Source organism: Bos indicus x Bos taurus, chromosome 22, assembly GCF_003369695.1.
Source record: "Bos indicus x Bos taurus breed Angus x Brahman F1 hybrid chromosome 22, Bos_hybrid_MaternalHap_v2.0, whole genome shotgun sequence".
Lineage (NCBI taxonomy): Eukaryota > Metazoa > Chordata > Mammalia > Artiodactyla > Bovidae > Bos > Bos indicus x Bos taurus.
In genome coordinates, this window is record NC_040097.1 from 28,682,474 (window position 1) to 28,695,906 (window position 13,433).

Below are 13,433 nucleotides of genomic sequence, written 5' to 3' on the forward strand. Positions count from 1 at the left end.
ATAAATTTCCCTAGTCTCGATGTTTCATACAAGAGGAATCAAATGTCTATAATCAGGGGTGCTGAAATTTAGTAGAGATACACACATGCAGCTGTGCTTGACACTAAAGTACTGCGATTTCCTCCACAGTGGCTGGCAACAGATCACTGTCCCGAGCGTCACCTTTGAATTCCTCTCCACCTCCCCACAATCCAGCAACTGAAAAGTCAACATCACGGCCCATGCCTGTTCAACTTGATTCTTATTTGTGCTGACTGCTTGTTAATACTTAGAATATCAGTCCTGCCTACACGAGTCTAATTTTTTGTGAGACCTATTGACTTTTTTCCTCACGCCATTTCTGAACCTCTAACACGGTAGAGCATTTCATTTAAGAGACCTGTGCTCCTGAGGGCAGGGGGGGCTGTCTAGCTCATTCATTCTTTCATTCCCAAGATGTTTTATTGAACACTTCATATACTGCAGTTGCTGGACCAGAATCTCAGAATACCACTGTGAAAAGGCAAACACCATCTTGGGCTTCACAGAACTTATGTGCTTTTTTACTTTCTAGTAAGAAAACGCAGGTGAAAAATACCTGAAGAGCTAAATAAAGAAAAGAACTCCCAATAATCATGAGTGGAAACAGGTTCTTTTTTTTTAATTGAAGAGTAGTTTATATACAATGATATGTTAAAAAAACAAAAGGAAAGAGGCTCTGAAGATGAGTATATGAGTGATCAACCTCCGTCCTCACTGAACACCTTCACAGCCTCCCTCACACCGACTTTAAATAAACAGGCTCATCACCTGCCAGACCAGCGAGGATGAAATCATACTTGAACACACCTTGTTGCAAGGCTGTGGACAGAAAAGCTCCTACATTCAGTGTTGATGAGACTGTCAGTGAGGATGATATTTTTGGAAATAAACTCACAAAGAGGCCCTGTTGAGTAGAGAAGCCAGAGAAAGTCCAGTTTGAGATTAAAGGAAAAGTCCGGGAATTGGGGGCCAGGAGAGAGGACCCAGGCTGCACTCGGGAGTGTGGGCAGAGGCTCCAAGTGCAAAGAGCTGGTGTGATTAGAGGGTCAGGAAGGAGGTAAGAGTGAGCACAAGGCACTATCGGGGTCGGGCTGGGAGGACAGTCAAGGCGGGTCAAGTCACACCAAGTTTTACAGATTACAGCCAAGGGTGGAGCCGATCCCATTTGTGATTTCAGAAGCTCCGACATCATTTAAGTCTATATTCTCCAACACTTCTCAAGGTACTGAAATCAGTAAGAATCTGAGAAATGCATCGAGCACCCCTGTAACTGTCCTGCATCTCAGCCTGGTGCCCGGCAGTCCCTGTGACAGCCTCTCGGACACTACAGATAAGCCCAGGGTTAGACATATCACCCTCCGCTTCCCTGATGTCTTGTGGGCTTTCCCACATCTCTACTTCCCAAAAAACAAACAACTGAAAATGTCTATTTTCGAAGTATACTTCATTCGATGAAAGTAAATCAGCCAATAACTACTGAGCACTCTTTATACGCTTGGCCTTTGTCCAAGTGCCTCGTTTCTTTTAGCTCATTTCATCTACCCATCCTCTTCTAGTTGTGGAAACCAAGGCAAAGGAAGACACATCATTTTCACCGCAGTCACACAGGTGGTGAGAGGCAGAGTCCGTGTCCTGGATGGCTGCAGGGTAGTCCTTGCTGCCAGGGGCCAGCACGCAGAAATTACAATCCTCTCGTTAATTTCACTAGAGGCAGCATTTTGAGAAGATCGGGGAAAAGGTGTCTTTAACTGCTGCACAGTCTACTTGTGCACAATTCATACTTTTTGCACGTTATACATCAATACCCTTCAAATCTGAATTACCCTTCAAATATGCCTATCAAATATGAATTATTGAGATTGGCTAATGAAAAAAAAAATCCTGAGAAACACAGAAATGCTACTTATACACCCACAATTGATCTCTATCACACTGTCATCACTACAGCAAGGCTGGGGCAACCATTGAAATATTTCATTTTCCTCCTCATTGTATTCCAAAAAGCAGTGAAAAATAGAAAAAAAATAAACCAAAGTATTGACATAAAAGATACAAAGCACATCTTCACTACCAGCAAGCAAAGGAAGAAAATCATTGCATGCATAAAAACAATCATTAGTGCTGTTGACAATTGTACACTGGACTTAAATTGGTCAAATAGTCAACTGCAAATAAAAAGAAAATTTTACAAGCGTGCAAATGAAATATTAGAAATATGTTGTAGGAAATGTATCTATGGTACAGTAGAGTTAGAACATTGTTACTTTTTGCCTGTTTTTCTTTCTGAGGAGAGAATCCCTTTGTAAAATGTAATCTATTATTTAACTTTTGGGTACTTAGCTTTTATGTGAGAGGAGAGGACTAACTGTATTTACTGATTTTCTTCCCCATTGTTCGTAACTTGGAGGTTTTGACAGTAGATCATACCATGTATCATATCGTAGCGCCACTTGATGAGTCAACGTACACTCACAAATATTCATAAACCCACTTTCCTGTAAAACACACCAGAGTTCAGCGTTTACTGAGATGTCTACCTACCTTGAACTAGAAAGTTCAGTCTCGCCTTCCTTTTGTTTTCACTGGAATAATCTTTGGATTTTGTTGGCCAGGCACAGATGTCATCTTCTTCCCTCACACATTCTTTCTTCTGGATTTCCCATCAAAGCCTGGAACACAGAACAGAGCAGCTCCTTGATGTCTGTGGGCACGGAGGAGAGAACTAGAAATCTCACACCAGGGACACTTCTAATGTATTTCCAATTTTCCTTTGGTTGGCTACAGTTGAATCACAGTTTTAGAAATTCACTTAATTAGGAGATTTAGAATAGAGCTATCTCAAAATACAGAGGAAAAGAGGCCACCCTCTTTAAAGATTTGAAACGGATGTGGCTTCTCACGTCCTGCCTTCCATTGAATACAGAGTGTTAGGTTTCTGTCTTTGTAGGAGATGCTGAGCACTAAAAGTTACCTACAGTCAGTTGTAAAATCAGGGCTGTCAGAGCAGGGGGGAACTCAATAAAATACCACCTCGGAATGTGTGTCTCAGAAATGCTGAAACCAGGATGGCACTCCTGAATCTCGTTTTTAACAGATGTCAGTTGTGGAGGGAATGAAGTGTGTGTCATGAATACTGATGAAATGTCGTGTGTGTGTGTGGGGGGGGGGTGTGTGTGGTGTGTGTACTGCACCATAAGATACACTCATTTATATGGATTTGTCATTCTCCCTATAAAAGAAAACAGCTTATCCCCAGAAGCTCTCCCTGAGTCAGGAAGCACCGCTCTCCCTCGTCAACTGTGGGCTCCCACTGTTTCACTTGCAGCAGGAGTGAAGATCGGACCAGGAGGGCGGAGGCCGTGGACGTGGTATTCATTCATCATTCTGCCACGTGGGTCAGTAAGACTCCACTGTCGTGCCATGAACCCCAATGCACCCCGAGCCCGGCCTGTACGACCCTCAATTCCTCTTAGATTTGGAAGCAGGTGTGAGGTGGAAGGGGACAACAGGAAGTTGGTGCAATTCCTTCACAAGCATCTTTGCCCCTTTTCCCCTTATCGCCACCCTAGGATGAATCCACCTTTTCCAACAGAAGCAGAGAACAAACCTGACTCCATATACGATCTGTTTCTCTAATTCTAACCCCGGTGCTCTGTGGCTTGTGCTTAGCCATACTGGCTTGCAGCTTCTGTAAAGGAATGCTGCCGAGAGCCTGAATTATACAGGACAGCCCATTCTCAAGGGTCTGACCTTTCCATTCAGACAGTTTCTTCACATGCAAAGTGAGACGTCGGTGCGAATCAAAGAACAAGCCCCTTCCAGGCCTTCCAGTTCCTGAGAAGCTTCAACTTCGTACGGAGTTCTTTGTGATTGGGCTATGGTCAAGTTTTATTGTACACCTTCCAAATTTTTTTTTAGGATGAGCTTATACTATTTTCATAACAGAAAAGAATAATTCATTTTAAAACATAACATTTCTCATTGTTACTCAGACATTTTCACAAGCTAAGATGCTTGTATTCCCGTACTAAACTTACTATGTGACTCTCCACGAATACAAAACAATGTCCCAACATATGCTTATCCAACACACTGTATGAAACAAATGTAAAATTTGATTTAATAGGCAAAATTGGATCTGTGACTCCATGCTGTTGTTTAGTCACTAAGTCTTGTTTGCCTCTTTTACGACCCCATGGACTGTAGCCTGGCAGGCTGCTCTGTTCCATGGGATTTCCCAGGCAAGAATTCTGGAGTGGGTTGCCATTTCCTCCTTCAGAGGATCTTCCCAACCCAGGGACGGAACCGACATCTCCTGCGTTGGCAGACAGATTCTTTACCACTGAGCCACCAAGGAAGCCCCTGTGACTCTACACAAGATGATAAGGATGAAACTAAACAGCCCAAAGATCCAATCTCAGCCAAAATCTCATACCACATAGAGAAATTAGCAGTACTTAAATATTTAACAATGCCTTGTAATTTTTTTAGACTTCTGGGTTTCAAAATTTCTGACAAAGTAATTCACAAGCCATAATTAACAAAAACAGGCAACCTCCCCCAAAGTCTCCCAGAGCAAAAGTAAATTCCTCAGAGCCCCGCCCCACCCCCAGTCGGCATGCTGTGAACAGTGGCATGCCAACAGTAAAGCCAGCAGCAAACAACAGAAGCCAGAGAGGGTTTGGATGTTGCTCCGAACTGGCGTCTGCTGAAAATGGCTATAGCAAAAGAAGGCTGTGATTAGAAAATCATGACATTTCCAGCACCCACTTATTAGCACGTCTGAATCACAAAAAGGAGATCATACAGTCTTTACAAACAGAGTCCCCATTCCAGGATATTTACAAATACTTTTGCTGTTTCAGCCCTCAGAGCAACTCAGTCACTGCTCTGGAGGCAGACAAAGGATGCAGACACCCTAACTAATCACTCCAGGTGGTCTCCCAAGTAAGACCCCCATCACTTCCTGGTTGCTCCGACCATAAAACTATGCATCCTTTCTCTTCATCGCCCCACTTCCCATTCATCAAATCCTTGCAGCACTACCTCTAAAACACATCCCATCCATCTGTTCTTCTCTCCTTTTCCCCAATGCCATTACTCAGCCAAGCCCCAGCATCTCTCCCTTAGACTACTTCCACAGCCATGCTTCTAACTGTACCCCTGGCCCTGGGTCACTCCCTTCTTCTCATAGTGGCCACACGACAATCCTCTCTCACCGTCAGTATTTCTCATGCTGGCCTCCTTTTCCTCCCTACCTTTGCCAAGCCGTTCTCATCTGCTGTCCCCACCGCTTACTTAGATTTCTGTTTCTCCAGGTTGTCCCATAGCTGGCTACATTTCATCATTCCAACCCAACACAATGGCCTTCCCTGACCACTGTATCCTAACTACTATCAATCTGCATTTGTGTGATTCTTTCCCCCTGATAATGTCCCATAGGATCCTAAAGACACATCCCCAGCAAGAAAAGGCCCAGAGCCTAAAACAAAGCACACAGTAGACACAGACTGACTTTTAATCAAATGAATGCTTCAGATTAAATCAGGACCCAACTTTTCAATCCTCTCTGTCCCTTCAAAGTCAATGCCTTGCTTAGAAGACAAGTTGTTAATTTTCCGAAGAGACATCTCTCTCTCTGAGTATCTTCACTGTCATCCCACAGCTAGGTTAGCCTCCAACATAGAGTTCATTGCTCTTGAAACAGAAGATTCTTCAAAGATGTCAAATTAAACTTAAGACCTTGCTGACAAGTGAAGATGACTTGTACAGCGTGTCTTGACTTAGGGGAACAATTGCGTAGGCTGTCACTGTCGAAGTCAGGGCTCCGAGTCTGAGTGCGTTGATGGGTATGGCACATGGGCTGAGGCAGACGGATATTTTTGAAGGGCTGAGGAAGCTTGCTAGGAGGTTCTCTGTGCTCTAGCCAGACATTCAGTATGAGGAAAGCTCATCTGGGGCCCAGATAAGAGGATCAACTATCTGAAATGTTAGATGGGCCTCCTCTCAAGGTAATTTCACTCTAATTTGCAGAGTGAACTACAGAGTGAGACTGATGGCTGATTTTCTGCATAGTATCATGATTCAGAAATCAGTTTTACACGTTCATCATCTCTTTTGTTTCTCAGGACAGTTCCAAAAGCTTGGCCAGATGTACTAATTATACCTGTTTTATATATGTGAGTATGAGATTTGCGATCCCATCATGAGTAAATATGGAAACTTGATTTAGAATCAAGATCTTAGATCATCTAGAGATGCTAATGAACCAATAAGAGAGAAAATGCAACAGTCATTTTCAAAAGCAACCTTTTTGAGGTACAATGTACAATATACAATAAAATACACTCCTATTTTAAGGGCTCAGTTTGTTGATTTTTGACATATAAACACACCCTTATACCTACCACCTCAATCAAGATATAGCATGTCTTATCCTCTGAAAAGTTCCTCCACATCCCTCCATCCTCCATTCTCCCCTTTATCTCCGATCTCTGCCCCAGGAAGCCACCGATATCCTTCCTGTCACTATATAGTGATGCGTATTTTTCTACAACTTCATACAAATTAAATCAGACAGTCTGAATTCTTTTTGCATGCGGCTCCTTACACTCAGCATATTTCTGAGACACAACCATATTGTTACACATGTTAGTATGTATACAAATACACACACACACACACGTTTCCAGGTGGCACAGTAGTGAAGAATCCACCTGCCAACGCAGGTACGCAAGACTCAGGTTTGATCCCTGGATCAGGAAGATCCCCTGGAGTAGGAAATGGCAATCCGCGCCAGTAGTCTTGCCTGGAAAATTCCAAGGACAGAGGAGCCTGAAGGGTTATAGTCCATGGGGTCGCAAAGAGTCAGATACATCTGAATGACTGAAAGTGCGCATGCGTGCACACACACACACACACACACACACACACACACACACGTCATATCCTTTTTTTCTCTGTAAATACTTTGGAGTAGAATGGCTAGATCCTATGATAGGGTATATTAATTTTACACAAAATGAAAACCGTGGTCCAATGTAGCTTTCCCATTTTACATTCCGCCCAGCAGGATATGAGAGTTCCAGTTGCTTCATGTCCTTACCAACACTTCGTATTGTCAGCCTTTTAAGTTTGTCCATTTTAATAGGTATGAGGTGGTATTTCATTATGGTTTGAATATGGGTTTCCTTGGGGCTAACAATATTGAACATTTCTTAACATGCTTATTGCCCAGCTATACGACTTCTGCAAAGGGCAATTTTCAAGGTAAGAGATATAAATTTCACATGTGTAAGAATTTGCTTTATTTTAGAAACAATTTTTGAAAAATAGAACTTGGAAAAATATTTACTAAAAGAGTCATGAAATATTCAGATTATGAAGATCAAATATATTTAGAGGCTAAACTAAAAATAATGAAGGCAGGAATATGGTAGAAAATATTCACATTTTATTTGCTTTGTATTTTGCACTGTACACTCATCTAATGCTCTAAGAAACTAGGGGACTGGAATTTGAAGAAAGGAGCTCAGACTGAATTAACTTGATGTCAGCAAAGAAGGGAAAAGCTCTGCTCTTTTCCCTTCCAATTATTCCTTCTTCCCTAGACTTCATTTTATAGATCATGGGCTCAATTATTCACTGTATCTTTTTATATCTAGTCTCATAAAACTGTAAGATGAATCATTACAAAATTAATATTCAACAGGCTTTATATAACTCTGCTTAATGCCATGTATAACTCAGATTTTTATCACCCCAAGGCCTCTCAAGATCTATAAATGCCACTACATTAATAAAATACCATGTATTTAACTCTAACATTCCCATCACAACTCAATACCACAAAACCACTCAATTTAAACTAGACAACCAGACAGACACCGATGATGGACATGGACTACACAGAAAAGGTCAGGCTCTGCATCAGAAGTCCGGTGATGACAACAAGGTCACGCTCTAACCCATTTGTTTTGAGAAACTCAATAGTTCTAATAAAAATGAGCTTATTGTGCTTCTAGGGGCACTCACACAGGAACCATTATGAATTTTTTATATCACGTGGTCCCAAAGAGCTTCTCACTCTTAAGTAATCATCACCTTCCAGGAAGAAAAAAAAAAAACTGCTGAATGCATCTGCTAGATACCATCTCATAACCCCCATCCAACAGAAGCAGAAGAGATTAAGAAGAGGTGGCAAGAATCCACAGAAGATTCCTGACCCAGATAACCACGATGGTGTGGTCACTCACCTAGAGCCAGACATCCTGGAGTGTGAAGTCAAGTGGGCCTTAGAAAGCGTCACTACGAACAAAGCTAGTGGAGGTGATGGAATTCCAGCTAAGCTATTTCAAGTCCTAAAAGATGATGCTGTTAAAGTGCTGCGCTCAATATGTCAGCAAATTTGGACAACTCAGCAGTGGCCGCAGGACTGGAAAAGGTCAGTTTTCATTCCAATTTCAAGGAAAGGCAATGGCAGAGAATGCTCAAACTACTGCACAGTTGCACTCATTTCACATGTAGCAACATTTATGCTCAAAATCCTTCAAGCTAGGCTTTAGCGGTACATCAACTGAGAGCTTCCAGATGTACAAGCTGGATTTAGGAAAGGCAGAGGAACCAGAGATCAAATTGCCTGCATTCATTGGATCATAGAGAAAGCAAAGGAGTTCCACAAAAACATCTAACTTCTGTGTCATTGACATGCTAAAGCCTTTGACTATGTGGATCATAACAAACTGTGGAAAACTCTTGAAAAGATGGGAATACCAGATGACCTTACCTGTCTCCTGAGACACCTGTATGCAGGTCAAGAAGCGATAGTTAGAACTAGACATGGAACAACTGACTGGATCAAAATTGAGAATGGAGAATATAAGGGTGTATATTGTCACCCTACTTAAGAAGCACTGTAGGGCTTCCCTGGCGGCTCAGTGGTAAAGAATCCACTTGCCAACGCAGGGGACGTGGGTTCGATCTCTGGTCCAGGAAGATCCCACACGCCACGGAGCTGAGTTGCTCTAAGCCCTTGCCCCCCAACTACTGAAGCCCCAAGCTCCAGAGCCCATGCTCTGCAATTAGAGGGTAGCACCTACTTTCCACAACTAGAGAAAAGCCCGAGCAGAAATGAAGACTCAGCACAGCCAAGAATAAAATCAATATATATATAAAAGTATAAAAAAAAAGCAGTGTAATAAGCCTGTATATACAAACAAGAAGACAGGATTTAGGGTGCAGCTGGAATGAGGTGAAGGAGTCATGCTGAACACCATCTGGAACCAGACAAAAAAGCCTGTTGGAATCCTGATTCCTGCCACTTGCCTAGTAGGTAACCTTGAGCAAGTCACTTAAACATTTTACCCCAATTCCCTTATCTTGAGAAACAAAGCTAGTAATTGCTACCTTCTTTTACCAATGCCAGGTATTGAGTTAAACTTCATTAAGTTCCCAGGGGAACCTGGCACAGAGTCTGAATTCGACAAACATTTGTCAAATGAATGAAAGAATCATGACCAAACACATGCTGGGTCTTTAACAGCAAAAGTGGCACTTGGGCAGAGCAGAGAGTGAGGAAACAGGAATGAGACAGTAGTCCTGCCTTCCGCCTAGTTAGAGGGACAGAGAATATATATTATTCTTACACTCACGCACACACAAATACATATATGTGTATACAGGCTTCCCAAGTGGCGCCAGTGGTAAAGAACCCACCTGCCAATGCAGGAGATGCAAAAGACTCAATCCCTAGGTTAGGAAGACCCCTGGAGAAGGGAATGGCTACTTACGCTAGTATTCTTGCCTGGAAAATCCTATAGACAGAGGAGCTTGGTGGGCTATAATCCATGGAGCAGCAAAGAGTTGGACAAAGCTGAGCATACACACACACACAGGCTGTAACCTATAGCCAATCAGTAACAAATATACAGCAAAGTCCTAAAGAAGCACGCTTGATATAGCCAGGTCAGGGAGATGCAGCCAGCTCAGCTACAGCAATCCCTTGAGCCACCAATGAGCTGTCCATATGTAAAGTCAAAAGAACCACATAAAAGACAGAACCATATATTGAACCCAGTATAGCCAAAGCTGTCATTTTAACCTGAAAGCAATTCGAGTTTACTAATGCGGCCCTTTACATTCTATCTTTTTGTGTTCTAAGCCTTAGAATCCTGTGTGCATTTGTGTTTACACAACATGTCAGTTGAGCCTGGCCACACTGCAGATTATCAGCAGCCATGTGTGGCTACTGGCTTCTGTACTGGACAGCGTGGTTCCAGATGTATGGAGATGGGGGTGTCTGCTGAAGACAGACGCAGGCAGGTGGGCTTGTGGAGCAAGGGGGGTTTGAATGGATGGACATGAAAAGATGTGACTTTGGGTGCTTTTCAGAGCTCTCTGCTGGCATGAAGGCTCTGGTGGGAGCACCTTCTAGAAGGCTCCTTGACCCTGTTCCTTCTGCCTCAAGGAGTTTCTGAATCTGCTCCCTGCTGGTGCACAAGCCGCACTGGGACCTTGTTCTTGCTCTCTGCGGCCCCTCCGCACCCCCACGCTGTCCCTTCCTTCCTGGACCTCCTTACTTGGCACAATGCCCGGTGTGTGGAAAGCACAGGTACGTACTTTAAAAAAGTGATTTCTTCGTGGCACCGCATGGCTATAACTAAATCAAACACAAAGTGAATACCTGAGACAGCCAAACTCTGGCTCCCAGAGCCACAAGGTCTGGCGGAGCCCCAGTTCGCCCTCCAGCCACAGAGTCAGGAGCTAAACAAGTGCTGGAGCCATTCCCAGCAGAAAAGCCAATGGGCACCCGCGCTCAAGAGGGGATGGGTGGGCACACAGCCAGGCTGTGAGCGTGGCCCTTGCAAGAGACATCTGACCCGCCACCTGCAAGTGCTGGTCAAGTCCACCTTCTTTTGGCCGCACCGCATGGCACGGGGGGATCTTAGTTCCCCAGCCAGGGATGGAATCTGCGCCCCCTGCAGTGGAAGCTCGGACTCATACCCACTAGACCGCCAAGGAAGTCCCCAGGTTCATTGTCTAAGGTAAGATGGACGAGGGAGACCCACGTGGCCGGGAAGTGTGTGGTGGCGCATACTGAAAAGGAATTGAGGTGATGTATAAATCAGGAATGAGAAGGATGGAGGTTAGAAGAGGAAGGCAGACCACCAGAAACCAAGAGTCATTTTACAGGCTGTCCCCCCAACAGCTGAAGACACCCTCCCCTAAGCAAGTGTTTAAAGCGGCCCCTTCTCTGGAGGCCACGCTGGGTCACGTGGGGGCTGGACCCACGGTGGCCTCCCCCTTCCCCCATCCTGTCTCCTCCGATAGCTAACATCTGGGCAACAATCACAGGCAGGCAAACAAAAGAAGTGCCTGGGGTGAAAAGACAGGACAAGCATTCTCCCCGCAGCTCCCTGCTGAGTCCCAATCACAGACTTCCTATTGGTTTGCAGGAGAAGGAATTTCTGAGTGGTCGCTAAACTCAGCTCAATAATATCATGATCAGAAGGCATGTTCCTTGTGTGGAAGTCACCCAGGACCCACCCGTTGTCAGCACGGGGGAAGGTGACCCCACTGTGCCCGGGTCTTGCAATTTTTCTCAAGTTTTAAATATAGATTTTGTGGGACATTTTCCAGCTTTAAAATGTTTGGAACAACGTCAATAAATTTTTAAACACTGGGCTGGCCCACACTGTGCGAGCCAAAGAAAGCAATCAGTGGGACTGCCAGCTTGAGATTCCCACTCAAGTTCAAAGAGACCCAGCCGAGGTCCAGCTCCACCACCACTGGGCCGTCTGTAGCTCCTCCGTTCCATTTCGTTCTGAGGCTTAATTCGGATCAGGCACATGAAGGGCTTACCAGGGCTTCTGGCACACGGTGAAGGCAGTTAATAGCTGGTGTCGGCTAGCACTACAGAACTTCTGAGATTTATTTCTAACTGTGATATAGGGAGCAGATCACAGGAAACCCTAGAGACAAAACATCTGAAACAGGGCTCCTCTCCCACGAATGATTCCCTGTCTCTTTAATTCTGTTTCACGGGTTAGATTTATGTGCTTTCATTTTACTGTCAGAATTTATGAAACGCGATCTGGCTGCATAAAGGCAGCAAGGAAGTCGGGGAAGGTAAAGCGAAAGCGGAGGTTGGTATAAGTTTTCTAGAAAGTACTTTGGTGATGTTTCCCAGGTGGCTCAGTGATGAAGAATCTGCCTGCCAAAGCAGGAGTCGTCTCGCAGGAGTTGAGAGTTCGATCCCTGGAGGAGCAAATGACAAGCCACTCCAGTATTCTTGCCTGGAAAATCCCATGGACAGAGGAGCCTGATGGGCTACAGTCCATGCGGTTGCAAAGAGTCAGACATGACTGAGCACACACACAATGCTTAGCAAAAGATCAAAACAAAACAAAACAAAACTGTATGCCTTTTGACTCAGGCATTCCACTGTAAGAAATTTTTAGCCTAAGTAAAAACTGATAGTTTTTCATAAAGACTTAATCCTAAGAATCTTTATGACAGGGAAGACTACAATGAATGAAATGAAAACAATTAAGGAAATTAAATGGCCATAAATAGGGGGTTGGTTGCAAGAGTTATGCTAGAAAGCTGATTTCTGTCTATCACGGCCCCCATGACTCTCAGGGCACTTATGATGTTCCGTGTATGTCTCACATGGACCCCACCATTGGAGCCGAGGGCCTGTCAGTCTCGTTCACTGCTGAGTGCACCACTATACACAAGCTAGCACATAATGGTAACCAACAAATATTTAAATACATCCAATCATATGTAGTGTCAGTCTACATTTATTAAAAAAAAAAAAGGCATGTATTTCTGGAAGTTCTATTATTTGCGCTTTTCCCTAGATAGGGTCTCACTACACTCTCAGGACCTTCTGCTGACTTTTGTAAGTAAACTTTTTTTTATTATTAACTTATTTATTGTAAGTAAACTCTTACTGGAACAGAGTCATGCTCATTCTTTTACACACCCTCTAGGGCTGCTTTTGCAGGATAATGGAGACCTGAGTACTTGCAACACAGACTATCTGGTCCTTCAGAAAAGTTAGCTGACTCCAGCTCTAGGTCTTAGAAGTTTTTAGGAGTGCTTTCACACACACACACAAGGTGGGAAACAAATCCTCAGGGAGGGCGTTGGGGAGTTTTACACTCCACTGCACAGTGTTTAGTAATGGACAGCAGAAGAATAATAAAGGCGAATGCAAAAATATGGACACCTCGGGCCGCCACTTTTTCTTTTCCCCAAAGATTTAACGCTGGCTCCTGATATTGCCTGAAGCTTTCTATCTACTTTAAAATGTTATTGTTCTTTATTGCAAAGTGGTGTCCAAATCTTTTGAGAAGCCACAGACTGTAGCCCACCAGGTCCTCTGGCCATGGAGTTTCCCAGGCTGA

At 43.9% G+C, this 13,433-nt stretch overlaps 1 protein-coding gene across 1 annotated transcript in view; it reads right to left on the reverse strand.

Annotated features, from left to right (window-relative positions):
* FRMD4B (FERM domain containing 4B) overlaps window positions 1-13,433 on the reverse strand; it is a 360,291-nt gene that overhangs the window by 254,284 nt on the left and 92,574 nt on the right. Inside the window, exon 2 of the mRNA XM_027523806.1 lies at window positions 2,563-2,690. The gene's annotated coding sequence lies outside the window, so the exon portion shown is untranslated. The remainder of the gene's footprint in view (window positions 1-2,562; window positions 2,691-13,433) is intronic.